A 6,000-nucleotide genomic window follows, 5' to 3' on the forward strand; every position below is an offset into this window, starting at 1 on the left:
ACAGAGAGTAACATTTATTTTACAGAGACAGACAGAGAGAGAGAGAGCGAGAGAGAGAGAGAGAGAGAGAGAGCGAGAGAGAGAGAGCGAGCGTGTTTTTAAAAGGCTTCTTCTCTGACAGTAGCAAGAAATATACATTGAATTAAAAAAAAGAAAAAAACCGCTCCAAGGCATTTTTAATTCAGTATATTTATATTTTTCGATTTATTATTTATTTGATGATGTAAGAAACTGCTAATTCTTACAATTGGAACACATAATAAGAACAACCCAACCAAAAACAAACAAAAAAACCCAACTGCTGCTGCTTTAACAACTCCGTTTCATCCTGTCTGCTAAAGAAGCCTTCGACTTGCGTTCCTTAAGTGTTCAAGGTTTGTCAGGATTTTCTCATTTTCTATAAATGAAAAGTATTTAAAACCCGATCTTATTTAATTGCTTCTTAAAAGAAATTCTCTTGCCCATTTAATGCACTATTTTATTTAAGAAAGATTTCTTCTTAACACGGAGAAAATCCACTTTTTTATACGATCGGTACGTGACGGTCTTGTACGGGGAATATCGCTGTTGCATGCTTTCGTTTTCTTTTTTTTATGTATACATATATATATATCATTTAAAATGTCTGATTTTAATTAATATTACTATCTGGCATATCTTTGGAATTAATATGTAACGCTATTCATGCCATATTTCTGTCATGAAATTCATATAATACTTTTATTCACATCTCTTTAAAAATGACTTCGACTGTGTGGGATACGATATTTTCCTCTTTTTTTTAATTTTTATTCCTCGATTCTACAGTTTGCTTTGCGCAGCTGAAGAATGTTAAAGAAGCTCTTATAGCCCAGACTTCATAATAATAATATTGATGATGACGACTCTAAATATATTCATGTATTTAAATTTAACAACGGGAAATCCCTTTTTGAGTTTCTTAAATTTCTCATATCGATTTATTTTTCTTTTAGATGTTATTTGTTTTCTTTAATAAAATAATTTAATATAATTATTTGTTTTCTTTAAAAGCTACACACTTTTTCATTTCTTTATCGTCAGATTGCTTAAATTCAATCCTAGTTGTATTTCATTCATTCTGTTTGATTTTATGCAAGATGAAATTAGTCATATTTTAATTTATAGGTCGTACATGCGCATGCATATTACATATATATATTTGGTTTCGTCTAATAGAAAGAAATCCCATAGAGTGCTCAATTATTTAAGAGCATTATATTTATTAATGTTATAAGAGAAGATCGGGTCAAATCGACATGGTACCATAAGTTTAAGATCGAATAAAAAATTGTTAATTATTTATCAAAAAAATTTTTTTAGGTATATATTTGATCTGGGCTTACGGTACCATGTTGATTGTATCTATAATATATATATATATATATATATATATATATATATATATATATATATATATGAAAATTACCATGCTATTTTTACGGTATCTTATTTAATTTTCTGATGAAAGTATAGAATAGTTACAAGACGCCCACCCTCCCTGTGTTAAGAATAGGTTTCTAAATAATACTGTTATTTCAGCACGGTTCGTGTTCTGCTTCTGCATAAGTACAAAAAAATCAACTTCTGAATCTGAACAGAGCCGAATCAAGACAATAGATATTGCACATACAAAAAGATCTTGGGTTAGGGGTTTTTACCACCATTTTGCTGAATTTTTTTAATGATTTTTCCGATGAACCTAAGATCAGATCCCTTTTAAGTATGTGCTATTGTTGTGTGTATATATCGTTTATTTTTATTTATTTATTTTTAATAAAACGTAAATTAGTGTTATTTAATTTATTAGTTATATCGATTATCGTTATATATATATATATATATATATATATATATATATATATATATATATATATATATATAAGGAAGGAAGTGGAAACGATCATTTGAGCGCCCGCGGTCGCTGTATAATTTATCTACCGAAATGAACGGACCTTGGCATTGTTGCGCACAATAATTACTAAAAGTGTATGTAATATATATATATATATTCTCGCTTAAAACATCAATTTGGTTTTTTGGAAAAGGAAGCAGTATCGTTTCTGTGATTGTTATTGCTCAACATAATGCAAGACCCTTTTTTTTTAAGCGTCTAACCCCCCCCCCTTGTTTTTTGCATGTTGGAATTGCCGCCTTGTGATTTTTTTCTTTCTTTTTTGCGCCCATTTTACTAATATTCAACTTTTTTTTTACGTTCGCTCCCACGCAGTATTTGAGACATAAGTTATAAATGACTACTTATGTCCACAAAACGATTTTGTGCGTGTTTTCTTTTCTCGTTTTTTGATCCTAAAAATAAATTCAAATAAAATTCATTAATCTGGCCAAGAGAAAACTTTTTTTTTTTTTTTAAATCAATAGCAATGTCCATTTGGTCGCCAAAAATGTAAAGGAGAAGAGAGAAAAAAAAACTTGCAACAGATTTTTAGTTTATTTTTGTTTTTCTTGTTTAAATGCTCCAATCTAATTTTCTTAAACGTCTGCTGACGACAATACAATAGTTAATTCGTCCTTTTCCCTCTTTTTCTCTTGTTGCTAGCAGTCCAGGATCAATTTTGAATGTAAAAATAAAATTCTCACTCACGCAAAATAAATGTGCAACCGCTTGCAGTTGCATAGTGCATACGCATTCTTTTTACTCAAAAAAAAGAAGAAAAAAAAAGAATTTAAAACAAAAAAAGCTGAAACGGTGCATTTATATATATATATTCTTCGGTGTTTTTCTTTTGCTCAATTTTGAACCACCTTTTGTAATGTCCACAGTTTTCTTTCTCTGGTTTCTATTTACTTGCTTCACCACGAGGGCAAAGTTAGACACAAGGTCAGTTTTTCATGTGTGTCTATGCGTGTGAGAGATCCAACGCCTTAAAAGATATGGGGCACTCTGGATTGAAACGAAAAATAAAAATTGCCTCTTTCTAAAAGAATTTATCCTTTCTTGACCGATGACAGACTAAATCTTGATTTTAAACGTGTTTTATGCGAGAGAATCATTTAAAGTTAACAGGTGTATGCAAGTTGCTTTATTACAGGGTATTTTGTAGTTACAGACAGCAAAATTTAAAAAGGTGGTAAAAAAAAAAAAAAAAAAAAAAAGCAAACGTTTAACAATTGCTACCAAAGGCAATATCAATTAGTAAATACTCTTTTACCTACTTGGATAAGAGTTTTTGTGGTTTAACTTATTTTAGAGTGTTTAACTTCTAAACACAAGTAGTATCGAGTGTTTAAGTTAAAACGAGAACAAAATGATTGTTGCAAGACAGTCATCTGGGGAGTTTCGATAATCATCCAAAAATCAAAAATTAAACTGGTAGAATCAATCGTTAGAGTTTTATGATGAACAAAGTTTAGAAGGATTTATCCTTCATTAACTAATGAAAGAATATATTAAGTATGGTTTCCTTTCTTTTGTTTCCACTTCAAAGTATTCTTTTTTATATACGATATAATCCTTTGAAGTTAGGTAGCTACAATGCAGTTAGCTGCATGCAATTTACTTTACCAGTTATACTGGGGAGTCTCGATTATCGCTCAAAATTCGAAATTAAAATACTGATAGAAACCCATCCAATGTCACTGTGACATTAAAAATAAATGTAGTGTAAAGCCCATCAGGGCATTGTTTAATCATCGATTTTTGAGCGATTATCGAGATTCTCCAGATGAGTCTAATGTCAGCCATTTTGTTCTCATTCTAATTTAAGCACTCGACACTAATTGTGTTTTGAAATAAATAAACGCCTCAAAATAAGTTAAACCATAAAAAAAAACTTATCCAGGTAGGTGGAAGACTGAAGAGTAGCTTATTTATGCCTTTGGTAACAGTCAATTTTTTGTTGTATATTTGCTTTTTCACAAGTTTTTCGTTCTGTTAGCTATACTACAAAATGTCCACTCTTGCATTTAAAAATAATTCCAAGTTAAAAAGTTTGAGTCAAACAATTTTTAGAAGATCGTATTCAGTAAATTGATATTGATTTTAAAAATCAATACTTTTTTTTTCCAAAAATTAAAAGCAGTTACTTTGGCAGGAGAGGGGGAGACGTGCTACTAAAATAGGGAGTCCCCATAACTAGGATTATCATAAAATAAAATCAATGGCCATCTTTATCATACAGTAACGTTTAGTGCATTTATTTATTTTCAACGTCACGCAATCGAGTTCCAATTTATCCCCCTTCCTACAAGGGTTGGATATGACACGAAATCGTTTTTACATATCACGGAAAATGTTGTTTTCCAGAATTCTCCTTATATTAAAATAAAAATAAAGAGAAATCTGTATGATGTACGTAGCTGTGACAAAACGAATATATCATATTCCAAAAAAATCACGCAAGTAGCTTATTTTTAAATAAAATCAAATTTTATGAGTAACCGAAGTCTTGTTCGCCATTTTGAAAACGATCTTTAAAAAAAGGGGGAGACAACTCAACAATAAATGGAACTTGAGATTGTGTTGTAATACCTACGAATTCCCATTTAGTCGTTACATGCGTTTTTCAACCCATAATGAAAAATATAAGCGTTCGCCAAAATAAAATAAATCAACAAAAATCATGATTAGACTAATTCTTTGATCATTTGGATTCAACAAACCAGTATATATGCTCTGAAGCCGGAAACCCAACTTCATTAAACTTGTCATTTGAAACAAATATATAACAAATAAAAGTTACCAAAGACAAGATTAGTTATTTTTCTACCTACGTTTTTATTTTATTGCTGTTGTTTTAATTGTTTGAAAGCATTTTAGTTTGAAATACAAGTGTTGAGTCTTAGGTTAGAACAACAAAGAAATCGTCGACATCAAGACTGTTATCCAAAAAGTCTCGGCAATTGCTCAAAAATCGAAAATTAAATAAAATACTGGTAGAACATTACATTTTCACAGGATTGGCGACATTTATTGGATACGTTTCTACTAATATTTTAATTTTCGATTTTTGAGCGATTAACGAGACTCGCCAAATGTCGTTTTTTCCTATTCTAACTTGACACTACTGATGTTTAATTAAATAATAAACGCTTTAAGTTAAAACATAAACAAAAACTTATCCAGTTAGATAGAAACGTAATTCATACTGCCTTTATTTGTGATAAATTTTTTAATGAATTTTTTTGTTTATTTATTTTTTTCTACAACTCTATAAGTTAAGTAAATATTTAGAGGTTTTAAAAGAATTAGAATCGGGGAAATTAGAAAAGAATCTGTACTTGTATCGGAATCGTGAAAAATATTAAAATCGTCCCATCACTAATGTGTGTGTGTTTTCATCACATAAATATTCTCATTATTTATCTCTTTCTATATGTCTATCCATTCGTCTTTTGTGCTTTGCTATTGTTAGAATCTGGCATAGTTAAAACTCCTGATCACCGCGCTCGCTCCTCGCCGTTTTCAACCACTTTTAGGATTCTCCAAAAATAATCGATATAGATAAATATGGCATCGCACGCATCTATCTTCATCCTTTTTGCTTGCTTCCTCCTGGACCTCTCTGAATCAGCTGAACTACATGTTTTATTGTATGTCTGCCTGGATGGCCAAATTTAACTCTGGAATCTATTTGCATCGTTAGTTAAAAAAATGAGTGGATCAATTTTGCTATTTTTATGGCCTCATCTCATCGATAATATATATATATATATATATATATATATATATATATATATATATATATAATATGACTCACTATTCTAGCTTCTATTTCGATAGTTCTATATTTATACTTCAACTCGAGTCTATTTTAAACGAAATATTCGATCGTGATACTATTTTGTCTCTCTATTTATAGAACATCGTTTCCTCTCTTGTCATTCCGTGTTTCACTCTCCAGTTTAGCTAACAGTTTAAGCCTTAAATGTTAAGCGCGTCACATTTTCCAGTTAACGTTTCTCTTTTTCGTAACGCAAGATAGATTTTTTGTTGTTGTTCGTTTTAACATTTTTAAAAAA

The 6,000-nt window shown here is 30.1% G+C and overlaps 1 long non-coding RNA gene across 2 annotated transcripts in view; it reads left to right on the top strand.

Annotated features, from left to right (window-relative positions):
• Nucleotides 1–6,000, top strand: part of LOC145283526 (uncharacterized) — a 169,325-nt gene that overhangs the window by 85,620 nt on the left and 77,705 nt on the right. The window contains exon 1 of one of the 2 annotated variants that reach the window (XR_013868628.1): nt 27–374. The exons of the other annotated variant lie outside the window; for it this stretch is intronic. This is a non-coding gene — a long non-coding RNA (uncharacterized LOC145283526). Of the gene's footprint in view, nt 1–26; nt 375–6,000 lie in introns of those variants that run through there. 2 annotated transcript variants of the gene reach the window in all.

The sequence above is a fragment of the Euprymna scolopes genome, chromosome 8 (genome assembly GCF_053919585.1).
Source record: "Euprymna scolopes isolate OS-2025 chromosome 8, ASM5391958v1, whole genome shotgun sequence".
Lineage (NCBI taxonomy): Eukaryota > Metazoa > Mollusca > Cephalopoda > Sepiida > Sepiolidae > Euprymna > Euprymna scolopes.